The sequence below is a fragment of the Zalophus californianus genome, chromosome 7 (assembly GCF_009762305.2).
Source record: "Zalophus californianus isolate mZalCal1 chromosome 7, mZalCal1.pri.v2, whole genome shotgun sequence".
Classification (NCBI taxonomy): Eukaryota; Metazoa; Chordata; class Mammalia; order Carnivora; family Otariidae; genus Zalophus; species Zalophus californianus.
In genome coordinates, this window is record NC_045601.1 from 70,171,502 (window position 1) to 70,184,597 (window position 13,096).

Below are 13,096 nucleotides of genomic sequence, written 5' to 3' on the forward strand. Positions count from 1 at the left end.
TGTCATTTTCCTTATTTCTGATTTTTAAATGTAATACATCATAAAAGTTTACTCATCTGTGAAATGGAAACAATGGTACCTCTACAGCCGTCGCACAGGTAAGGTTGTGTGCAAATTAAATGAACTCAGTATAATGTAAACACTGGAACAGTGCCTGGCATGTAGTCCTGTACGTACTCAGAAACATTAGCTGATATCATTGGGATTATTAGCATTTTTTTACATGTCACCCTAAAAATCAAGAAAGTCAGCAAAACACAAAAATAATAAAAATTATTTATAGTTTCTGATCTCATCGCTATGATTATTGCTATGGAATAGTAAGAATATGGCGGTGTGTGTGCTTCCAGACTCCTGTCTGTCTCTCTCTCCCTGGATGTAGGTATGTTCATGTGTGTGCTACAAATGTAATCTGTTTGTGGCCAGGCCCCCTTTGTGGCTCCCATGAGTGTTCTTTTTTCATCTTTAGGCCAGACCAATCATAAAATTCCAGTGCAAACCAGTGATGATGATTACAGTTTTTACTGAATGCTTTGAAGGGAGATAAAGACAGCATTGCATCCTACCCTACAGTGTAACAGTTCCTTCAAGTGTTTCAGCATTTCTCTTTCTCTCCAAGTCCCTCACCGTCTAGCAGGGCCTCGTGTCTCCCCTCCTGCACGCCACTTCCTCCACAGCCACCCCAGCTGCCTCTGGACCCTGCTCACTATGTTCCTCAAAGCATGCAGACTTGGCTCAGCAGAACCCTCCAATCAGGCCTCTTTTGGACAAACCTCAACCATCTGTTGACTGTACCAGGGTGAGTCAGTTCTTCTGTGTACATGTACTTTGACACATACCAGTAGGAGAGGAGAGAGAAAAGAAAAAGAACCTGGCAAATCCAACCGGTTGGGCATCCATGCACTGATTCTCTGACCCCCAAAGTGGTCTGCTTGGTCGCCATCAGCTCAGCAAAGCATACCCCAAGAGTTCTGGGATGAAGGTCCCAGGATGACCTTGATAGCACCCTGGTCCCTTCAACGTGTCCTTTGGATCTCTTAACCCAGGGAAAGCCCTCTGCTCACCTCTCTTCATTTACAAAAGTCTGGGGCTATGATGTGCTTTAAATGAAAATAATAGACATTACAAGTCCCCAGTCTCTTCTGTGGTTCTTGAAATACTGTGAGCATCTGTAGTTTTGTGATGAGCTAAACAAAGCAGGTGCATCACCACCATCAAATTACTTGGGTTGTGATGTTTTAACTGGAAATATCGCCTCTATTCAAAAGTGATATTGTGATGATGCTTCCCAAGGTGAACCTGGTGCCACAACCTGGTGCCACATCAGCCCTTGCCAATCTGCTGGCCCAGAATTTTATATAATGGGCTGTCTTTCTATATCGATGTTGTGCAGATATCTACTATTTTAGTCTGCTCAAGCTGCCATAACAAAATACTGGAGACTAGGTAGCTTGAACAATAGAAATTTATTGTCACACAGTTCTGGAGACTAGAAGTCCAAGATCAAATTGCCATCAGGGTTGCTATAGTGAGGCCTCTCTTCCTGGCTTGCAGACAGCCATTTTCTTACTGTGTCTTCAAATGGACTTCCCCCGCCCCTCGTGACAAGGGGGCGGGGGGTGGGGGGGAGAACTGCTGGTTATAAGGACACCAATCCTATTAGATTAGGGCCTCATTCTTATGACCTCATTTAAACTTAATTATTCTCTAAAGGCCCCATCTCCAAATACAGTCACATTGGGGGTTAGGGTTTCAACCTATTAAATTTTTTGTGGGGGGGGGGAAAGCACAATTTATAGTTCATAACATCTACCAAACACCAGTAGTCCAAGATAACTATATAGCAGCAAAGCAGAGGATTTGTTTTGAATCAAGATCTCATTACGAGCTATAATGTTAAATATTTCTAAAAAGAGACATCTAAGGGACGCCTGGGTGGCTCAGTCGGTTAAGTGTCTGCCTTCGGCTCAGGTCATGATCCCCGGGTCCTGGGATTGAGTCCTGCATCGGGCTCCCTGCTCAGCAGGGAATCTGCTTCTCCCTCTATCCCTCCCCCCTGCTCATGCGGGCCCACGCTCTCTCTCTCTCAAATAAATAAATAAAATCTTTAAAAAAATAAAAAGAGACATCTATAGTAAACACATACACAGAATTAGACAAATTCTTCATAAAAGCTTTCCAAGTATTTTCCTTGAGAAATTAAAAATATACACTTATGATAACATTAGAATTTAAAGTGTTCATTTCCTTTCAAGAGAGCATTCCTTAAAAATTCTGTCTTTTCTTAGTGATAAATGTGAATCAGATTAAAGTGTTCCTCAAAAGTTGCATTTTACAGTCCTATTTGCTCTAATAAGTTTTTTATGCCAAGTAACTAAAATTTAATTATTGTCATTATAAGCTGCTTGACTTCACTAAAACTAGCTTCCTTTGTTATAAATGAATTTGGCTTATGAGAAAAGTTCATTCAAATTGAATTATGGGAGAAGAGATATTTAATTCAATATTTTAATTTTTTCAGGCAAATATGATAGCTGGCCAATTTTTAAAAAATCTAGAATGTCACCATTTTAGAAAAGCAAACATTTTATTCATTGCCTAATTTATACCAAATGACAACAAGGATGCTCTCGTGTTTTTTCTTATCAAATATCAGTTTATAATTGTACTGAAGTGTTGTTGTTACCCCAATGTTAGTTTCTTTCTCTGGTAATACATGACCATTCAGAGATCTGCAATTATGAGGACCCGCAATGTAGATCTATCATGTTGCTTTGAAAACTTTAAAACCCAGATTTGACTATAATACTCAACCTCAGAATTTAACACAGAACCGGGTCGCCTGGGTGGCTCAGTTGGTTGAGCGACCCACTCTTGATTTCAGCTCAGGGCCATGATCTCAGGGTCATGGGATCAAGCTGTGTGTTAGGCTCCATTCTAGGCATGGAGCCTATTTGACATTCTCTCTCTCTCTCCCTCTCCCCCTCTGCCCACCCTCTCTGCAGCATGCACTCTCTCTTTCTCAAAAAAAAATTAAAAATAAAAAAAGAATTTAGCGCAGAACGAAATTAATTGTGTAACAGTGTATACCACTATATTTGAGATGGGAATAAAAGGCTTAAAGTTATTACACTGGAATGTCCAATGATTTACAGTCATCACTAAAAGAGACAGATCCTATGCCACATAATTTTAGAATACTAGAGAAACTATGAGAAAAATACAATGAATAATGCAATGTGTTTGAAGCAAAGGGAGGGGAGGAAAATAAACTATGCAGCAGTAAAATTTTTTACATTGTTGTAGTCTTATTTAAATTTTTTAAAAATTCTGTGATAAATAAAATACACACCAAAAAAAAAAAAAACATGCATTTTTAGCCTGTGGATCACACACTGAAGGTGAAGTTAAAGAAAACAAACTATAAACTATATAAATAAATAGAATGACCACAGTTACCAATTCATGACCTAACCAGTCCATTCATCTGCTTTCAATTAATGACTAAATAAGTTTCATGCAAGATCATATTAAACCTGAGTTTCTACATTGCACAATAGGATCATCTATCATAGCTGCTAATCTAAGAGAATTTGATCTTCAAATACCCAAGGCTGTGAAATAAACAAACTCCACACACTTTAACCTGGATTCCAGTTTCAAACCCAAAATTCTACGAAGTGCATCAGATGTCCCCTTTTGACTTTTGAGCACTAATATTCCCATTAGCTTCATTGTATATTTTTAAATCAATAGAGAAACTCAGCAAGTGTTTGTTAGTCACCTTTGGTTGACTTGGTATCTGAAACAGTAATAATAAGTAAAGCTTCAGTAGTATTAAGGCTGGTGCATGCAAGGAAATTACATTGCTCTACAGATAATCAGCTTAACCAGTCCACCATTCTGACCAGACAGCAAGCCTGTGGAAGTGGAAAAACCTTGAAAGCTAACAGAAACATCTTATGAAAGTATCAATTGGTCTGTAAGGTAAAAATATTATAGCAATGGATTCCACTTTTATTTTTTTAAAGATTTTATTTATTTATTTGAGAGAGAAAGAGGGAGAGCACAGAGGGAGAAGCAGACTCCCCACTGAGCAGAGAGCCCAATGCGGGGTCCATCCCAGGACCCCGAGATCATGACCTGAGCCACCCAGGCACCCCTCAATGGACTCCACTTTTAGCCTCTGCTACTCATACCAGAGAAATTGGCCACCATCCCTTGCTATATGGCCACTTTTTTTAAAACTTATGATGAAATATAGAATTGATCAAAAGAGAAATCTGTTCTGAAGAAATTTATAAGATTAACAAAGTATATAATATTATATTTTATTTATTTATTATAAGTATATAAAACACCGAATTTTTCTGAGTATAGAAGTATATATCTGGTTAGATAAGTATATCTGGTAGAAATGATATAAAAGATTAAAGCATCATGTGGCTATATATGTTTGAAAAATACTTTGTGTATTAATATGTTAGAAATAAATTGCACTGAATTAGCAGAGTTAGGTGAACATGACTCATTTGGTAAGGATGTGTCTTGATCAGCAAGATTCTTGGAAACACAGGTCTAACAAAAAGGATGAGACTCCACAGTTTGAAATTCCTGTAACCACAAAAAAAGAAGTGAAATTTGGGAGGAATTTATGCAAAAAACAGTGATTAAGATCAAGGAGAAGGGTCAGATTTGTGGATAAAAGGATGTTCCTGAATCTCAAGAACATTTGGGACATAGTGGGTGTTGTTTTTCCTGGTGCTGTGGTTACAACAGCATAAATAAACTAAATGTTCCTGGATAAGCATTATTCTACCCGTCCTACCCACAGGCAGATATACCGCACAGCTTAATGAAGCTTAAGCTTCAAGGCCCAAAAAGGACTTAGAAATGGTTTCACATGATCATATATTTGAGTAAAATTTGAAGAAGATATTTTAATCATAGTCAGTTAAGACTACTATCTCTTTCCATTCTGACTTTCCCTCGGTCATGTCACATTGGAATGGCCATAAGCATGTTGGGATCCATTTAACGGGAAGTTGAACTAAGCATACATTTGGTTTGGGTTTAGCAGAATATAATTATGTGTATTGCAGTCCTTCTGTGTAGAGGAAAGTATTGCTAGCTGTCCAGGTGTAGAAATGGCTTACAGGAATATCCCTACTGTCTGCTACATCAATTCTCCTGGCATCCCGTCACATGAAGGTGCGGGGACAGAGGTCATATTGCAATGTGACCTTATCCTCCAAAGCACAGCACCGTAAGTATGTGGGTAGAGCGGAAGAAACAAGGTTTGAAATTAATGGAGTTTATTGGAAGTCAGTTTATTGGAAATTCTTCCAAACACTAGATACGCAAAATTGTTAAGAAGGCAAGAGTCTGTTTTCATCTTCCTAGTCAAAAAAGAAGTTCTATCCTGTCAGTGATATACTCAAAAATGCAATGTATATGATCACAAATGTATCATCGTTTCTCCCCCCTCTTTTGTTGGAGATTGTACATAATAGAATTTATCAGAATTTCTGTGTCTGTCGCGTACAAACTTAGCAGGACTCTACACAATGAGTACATCTGCCTATGAAGCCATATGTTATATATGCATTGCAAAGTTATTGGATTGTGTCTTAGCATGCCTGATGCATCTGTTCTTCACAAAGGCTGATGACAAGTCACTCAATGGGAGAAGATTTAATTGGCTCTTGATTTAATGCAAAATACTGGCATCAATAAGGATAATATAAAGTTCACTATAGTCCACTGAGACAGGACATGGCAGACAAACTTGTTGGTGACTGTGTCCTATTCAAAAAGATTTAAGGTTTATCACTGCCCAAGAAAACTTGAAATGTCTTTAAATCTTACAGCTCATATGTGACAGAGGCTTTACTATATTTGACAAGAATTTTAAAAATATACATGACATTACTAGTCATGAATTATGAAGCTCAAAAAACTTTTCCAAATTATCAATAATAAAAAAACAAGTTTAAACAATCATGCTAAACTAAATCATCCTTATACAATCATCCAATATTACAAACCATTGTCATATGAAGAAGAGATCAAGGGTGCCTGGCTGGCTTAGTCAATAGAGCATGTGACTCTTCATCTCAGGGTTGTGAGTTTAAGCCCCATGTTGGTCACAGAGATTATTTAAAAAAAGAAAGAGAGAGAGGTGTGTGCCTGGGTAGCTCAGTGGATTAAGCATCTGACTCTTTAGCCCAGGTTTTGATCTTAGGGTTGTGAGTTCAAGCCTCACCCCATGTTGGGCTCCATACCCATCAAAAAAAAAAAAGAAAGATCAAAGTCTGTGGAGTAAAACAAAAAAGAACTAGTATTATAGAGAGATCCCAGGTACCTGTAATATATACTTTTTTCTGGATTTTCTGATATTTATAATATTTATCAACTTTTAAAAATTAAAATTTTTCTTTTATTAATAATCTCTATGCCCCACATGGGGTTCAAACTTACAACTTGAGATCAAGAGTCACATGCTCTATCAACTAAGCCAGCAAGACACCCCAACTTTAAACAATTTTAAATGACTATTTCTATTCTTTACTTTTGTACCTGTAGTAAGAACTGTTGGCCTCCTGACCTAACTCCCCTCAGCAAGACAGTGTACCCATCCCAGCTGCTGCAAGTGATGATTACTAAGGACTCACATCCGTACCCTGCTGCAGCCGACTGCCCATAGCATCGGGGAACTGCTTTCCCAGAAATGACTGGGATGATGGACTTACCTCCATGACTGACTGATGCTGGGATGTAAAAGCCCCTGCCTTATAGCAGGGTAACACACATTCCAGAGCTCCCCAGGAGGTCAGGCCAAGGCTAGATATCTTCTGAAACCACATGTTTGCCTAGCTTCTCTGGCCCTCTCCTGCATCCCTCACTCCCCAGCAATTTCCTGAGAGCCAGCCTCTGATAAATTATTGCTCAAGAATCCCAATCTCAGGCTCTGCTTCTAGGGAACCCCACCTAAAAGAGTATCTAATTTTGTATTCCTTTTTCTCAGACAAATGCCCTAAACTGCAGAAGCATTAAGTCCCCCAAATTCTAGATTTATTTCTGGCCCTACTTATTGGCATCACTGCACCGAGAACACTCTGAGCTGGAAGATGGGGATCCCATTCAAGTGCTTTGAGGAGCAAGGTTGGGTTGCTCACTATTTTAGCAACTTTGAGGATTGTTCTCCCTGCCTCTTGCCACCACCAAAGATTTGGTTAAAGGGGTAGGATAAAAGGTGAATCAGCTAAGATTAGGTGCAGCAGCATTTAACCCCAAAACCCAACTTATAGATTTATTTCTGGTGTTAGGGCAACTCTGCAGCCACCAGGAACCAAGGCTCCTGTATCGCTGCTCTGCCATCCTCACTATGCAGCTTTCTTCCTCAATGTTTCCTCATGGGTTCAAGATGATTCCTGGTATTCCAGCCCTCATGTCCACATTCCAGGCAGTAAGAAGGGAGAAGGGTAAAAGGAGTATCCCTCATCTGAATCGGACCCCTTTAAGGGGGCATTCCAGGGGTCTCTCATAGCATTTCCCCCTGTGTGTCTTTGGCCAGAGCTTGGGCATGTTGCCACAACTAGATGCAAGGGAAGCTGAGAAAAGTTTTTTTCAGAGAGGTGATTTGCTGCTAGAATACAACATGGAAAATGGCAAGCAGGTGGAGGTGTGGAGACTTCACAAAGCAGAGAAAGCTGAAATTTCAGACTTCCAGTCAGAAAAGCCAAAAAGCAAGACAAAACAACTGTGACGTCGGAGGCACCTGTCACTTTGAAGTGACAAGATTAGATGTTAGCCCATATAAGGAGCAGCTAGCCCTCCAGATGCTGGCTCTAACATGGCAGAGCTGGGCAGCTAAACCTTTCCCATTCCAACAGAAGAAGACAGGTATTCTCATTGTAAAAGTTAAAACAGAGCTCCATCCTCAGCTGGATATTTTAGGGAAGTAAGGCATATGGTAAAATAGGGAGGTTAAGTTAAATTCTATGTATTGAGTTGTAAGAACCTTTAGTGCCCTGCCCCTACTCAGCTCTTAGAATAACAGCAGCCAGGCCTGTACCTTCTGCAGGAGGATAGAAGGGATCTCTCTCCTGAAAAATAGAACAACAACAATAACAACAAATAACCAAAAAACTAGCCCAGGAGACAAAAAGCCACAGATGCTAATATTTGAGTGCCTACAAAGTAAAACCTAAGTGTAAGTACAGTACAGTAAAGCCACCAGTTAGCACATTCAGCCAAGCTTCCCATCCATTTTTTTGGTGTTTTTCTCTTAAATAAAGACAGAGAGCCAAGAATCACTAGAGTTTTGAAGACTTTCTCTGCCAGATCAACCCTATTGCCAATCTAAGGGCCTGTGAGCATGAATCCTTGAGATACCAGTAACAGACACCTGTTCTAATCCTGAAGCTCTCAGTTCAAGGGCATATGTTGGCTTCAGAGGCTGCAGGTGATTAAAAAAAAAAAAAAGATTGTTCATGCTCGGTGGTCTGTGTTGGACAGTGCTCTATCTTGTTGTTTATCATTCACTCCACGATTGATGGGGTACACCTAGTTCTCATGAGATGGTCTCTGAGACATATCAGGATTGGCTTAAGTGCAGAACTACTCCAGTCTCTCAGCAACTAAAATTACCCAATGCAGCCACTCACCACTTTCCTACTGAAAATGAATTACTAGCTTACTGAACCACACACTGGTTGAGACCCACCACTATTGAGGGATGCCTATGACCAAAAATTCCAATACTTTTCTGGGTGATACAGAGAAACAATGGAATAAGCAAGGATCGACTCAGTCAATCTCATTGATTTAATGTGATTGATACATTCAGGAACATGGGAGAAGGCACAGCATGGGAGAGCTCTAGAGAATTCATGGGCCAGAGGCATCCACCATCTGGGAATGACATTGTCCCCATTGCATGCTCTCTCTCTAACAAAGACTGATGTTCAGAGAGATGTGACTAAGCTTCATTTATTGATGGCAATGTCCACATTAACTACAACCCTAGTAATAGGAGGCAAGAGGGTCTAGTTATATATAGTATGGCTGCTTGTACATTCCAATGTCTTTGTTTAGTTTCCCCTGAAAGCAGAGCCAGGGACTCATAAGTGCAAGTGACTTATTTGGAAGATAATGCCAGAAAACAGGGGAATGATATGGACAAAAAGTGAAAGCCAATAAAACGTATATCACTGAATCACTAGACATAGCTAGAGATCAGTCCTGCCTGGGACCCACTGAAGAACTCTATAGAATCCACTTGGAATTGTACACTATTGACAAACTATGCATATAATCAAATAAAACACAGTATCCATACTATGCATAAAGAAAAATAAAGTAAAATAGCTTTATAAAATTATATGAAAATAATATTTATAAAACAGTATTCTGAGGGGGCTCCTGGGTGGCTCAGTCAGTTAAGCGTCTGACTCTTGACTTCGACTCAGGTCATGATCTCAGAGTCCTGGGATCAAGCCCCACGCTGGGCTCTGAGCTCAGCGGGAGTCTGCTTGAGGTTTTCTCTCTCTTCTCCCCCTCTTAAATAAATGAATAAATCTTTAAACAAAAATAAAACAAAACAAAAACCATTATTCTGAGAATTAAAGTTCTACTGGACGTTACTTTGATCAAAGGAACGGTCCTTTAAGTAATATTTAAAATACTGATGAATGAGATTAAAAATCCTTTTGAAGAGATATCATTTTAAAAGTCTTGAGTTGGGATGCCTGGGTGGCTCAGTTGGTTAAGAATCTGCCTTCAGCTCAGGTCATGACACGGGATCCTGGGATCAAGTCCCACATCGGGCTCCCTGCTCAGTGGGGAGTCTGCTTCTCCCTCTCCCTCTGCCCGTCTCCCTACTTGTGCTCTCTTCTCTCTCCCTCTCTCTGACAATAAAGAAATAAAATCTTTAAACATAGATAAATAAATAAAAGTCTTGAGTTTCTGATGTTGGCTCCAATAGGTCATTCATTTGAAATTTAGATTAACTTCAAAACAGCACCAGTTTTTAGGATTCAGAGGTGGAGGAGAAACTCCAGCCCCAGAAGGGGGCTACCCATAAGTGCTTCCCAGGAAATGAGAAGGAAAATGAGGTCTCCAAAGGGACCATTTCCTTGAAAGAGGGATAGTAATGAACCTCATATTGGAGCGTAGGTGGGTGAATGTGGCCTTGGCAGCTCGGGAGGCCTGAGCAGAAGGAAAAAGCAGCTCACCTTTCAGACCAAGCCCACCCTTTGGAGGGATAATGAGGGAGCTGTTGGCTGGAAAAGCTTATTGAGATGTGACTCCTCGCTTAGTGACCAGGTCATTCTTATAACTCCATCATTTCTTCTTGCTTTGCGTGTCTGGATCTTTCTTCATTAAGTTCTTTTATGAGGGAAATAATTTTCTCCTTCAGGTTAAAGTTTGTTCTCTTCCACTTTCCGTAGGTGTCCACCAGGCTCTGAATCTTTGATGACCCCTTTTTTTTAGGCCAGTATCCTCCAAAGATGACTCAATACCTGCATTCCCCTTTTGAACAAAGTCAGGCTTATCAAGGAGTTGGCACTATCTTGAATTACTGCAGCTGGTGTTTTTGACATGTTGAGCCAGTGTTTGTGAAAGCAGCATTCTCTATTTCACATAAATCCAGCTTCTAGCCAACTGGACAAGTCTAAATTAATACGAGACCCACCAAAAGGCCAATGACAGATGCACACACCACTGACTCCCCACTGGAGACCACAGAGGGCAGGGTCCAGATTCCCATCATCCAGCCACAGCTCTACCACCACCACTTGTGGTTTCCAAAGGACGCCTGAAGCCAAGTTCTACAATGGCTTGAAGCCGTTTCATGGCACTGAAAGCCTAGAACAGAGTTCTGCTGAGTTATCACGTCTCCACCAGCCCTCCCACTAGCTCGATAACAAACTCCCCCTAGTAATACCTGTAAACATTTTGTACTGCCAACCTAAGCAGTCTACCAGTGGAGCTAATCCAGGGGAAGGAAAGATTCAATTTAAAAAAGCTTCTTGTTGGGGCACCTGGGTGGCTCAGTTAGTTAAGTGTCTGACCTCTTGACCTCTTGATTTCTGCTCAGGTCATGATCTCAAGGTCATGAGATCAAGCCCGGCCTCTGGCTCTGTGCTGAGCATGGAGCCTGCTTAAGATTCTGTCTCTCCTCTCCCTCTGTTCCTCCCACACCCACTTCCTCTCTAAGAAAAAAACAAAAGGCGATCAATTAGGTTTGTTTTTTAGTATAATTATGAACTTGTACACTTAAAAATATTTGATATGTTTTAATCCATTGCAGTTATTACTCTTATTGATATTTAAATTGTCCCCTCTTTAGCCAGTGTTGTCTTTTGAATCCTTTTCACATGACCCCAGAAAACTTTGACGGCTTCTTTCTTTTGATGTGACAAATATCCCAGACTTATCTTGTTCATTTCCTGCCCTAGACCTGGCATTAGCCACTCTTCCAAAGTTATGGTTCCTTTTAGGAGAAAATAGTAGAGACTATAGTGTGGGCTATAGGAAGAACGAATGCTCCTGGGCTGGTCATTGTTTTTAAGTCTTTTCAGTGGACAAAGCTAAGAAATATCTTTTTTAAAATTAAGATATAATTGACATACAACATTGTGCTAGTTTTAGGTATATAATATAATGACTTGGTATGTGTATATATAATGAAATGATCACCACAGCAAGTATAGTTAATATCCATCACCACACAGTTACAAATTTTTGTTCTCTTGTGATGAGAAATTTTAAGGTCTACTCTCTTAGCAACGTTCAATATACAATACAGTATGGTTAACTATAGCCACCATGCCGTACATTACAACCCAGGACTTATTTTCTTATAACTGGCAGTTTATACCTTTTGACTCTCTGCACCCTTTTGCCCAACCACCATCCCCTGCCTCTGGAAACCACCAGTCTGTTCTCCGTATCTATGAGCTCTATTTTTTTTTTTTTTTAGATTCCACATATAAGTGAGATCACAGAGTATTTGTCTTTCTCTGATTTAAGAAATTTTTTTTAAGAGAGAATATATTACAGGGCGCCTGGGTGGTTCAGTTGGTTAAGCATCTGCCTTCAGCTCAAGTCATGATCTCAGGGTCCTGGGATCAAGCCCATGTCAGGCTCCCTGCTGAGTGCAGAGTCTGTTTCTTTCTCTCCCTCTGTCCCCCTCACCACTCAGACACACTCTTGTGCATGCTGGCTCTCTCTCTCTCAAATAAATAAAATCTTTAAAAATATATGTATATATATTACATGCAAGAGACTTTTAACTGATCTACTTGTAAACAAGCTCTATTTCACTATTCCCTGAGATTTATTCTATGCATCTCTGTCAGAACCATCCTTATAAAACATAGATCTAAATTTCTTAATCCCCTGTGTAAAAACTTTTGATGACATCCCATTACCAAAAGAATTAAGACAAAGCTCCTTGGCATACACACACACACACACAACACACACCACACACACACACACACACACACACACACACACACACACACACACACACAGAACCTCTCAAAATTTAGCTCCTTATCTCCATTCCAACCTCTTTAGGAGAGTCCTTCTTCCTTCCCCTCCTTAGTTCAGCACACCACACTACTCCTACCACACTGTGCCTTTGCTCAGCTAGTTAACTTTCTTCGAAGTGCCCTGTTTTTACCGTTCCTCAGTGAATTTGTATTCACCCTTCAATAAATGGCTTCAAACATCAATTTTCTTTACAATGACTTGCAGCCTCCCTTCCCCACAGAGAGCTAATCTGTTTCCATCATGTTCTACATAGTACTCTGAAATCTTTATGTACCACTAATGAAACTGTACTGTAATGATTTGTTTACATGTGCATCTCTCCCTAGCTAGAACGTCTCCCAAAAGGTAGGACACTCAGCCATTAGTGGTACTATGGATGGTTTTATGTGTTACACCGATGCGGCATTAAATATCATTAAATATTGAATTGCATAGGGTGAGAGCTGGTGCCCTTTTAATAATCTACATTAGGGAAAACATTTTAGTTTGGTGCTTGGGTGGCTTTAGCATCTCCTCTATTGTGTGATTA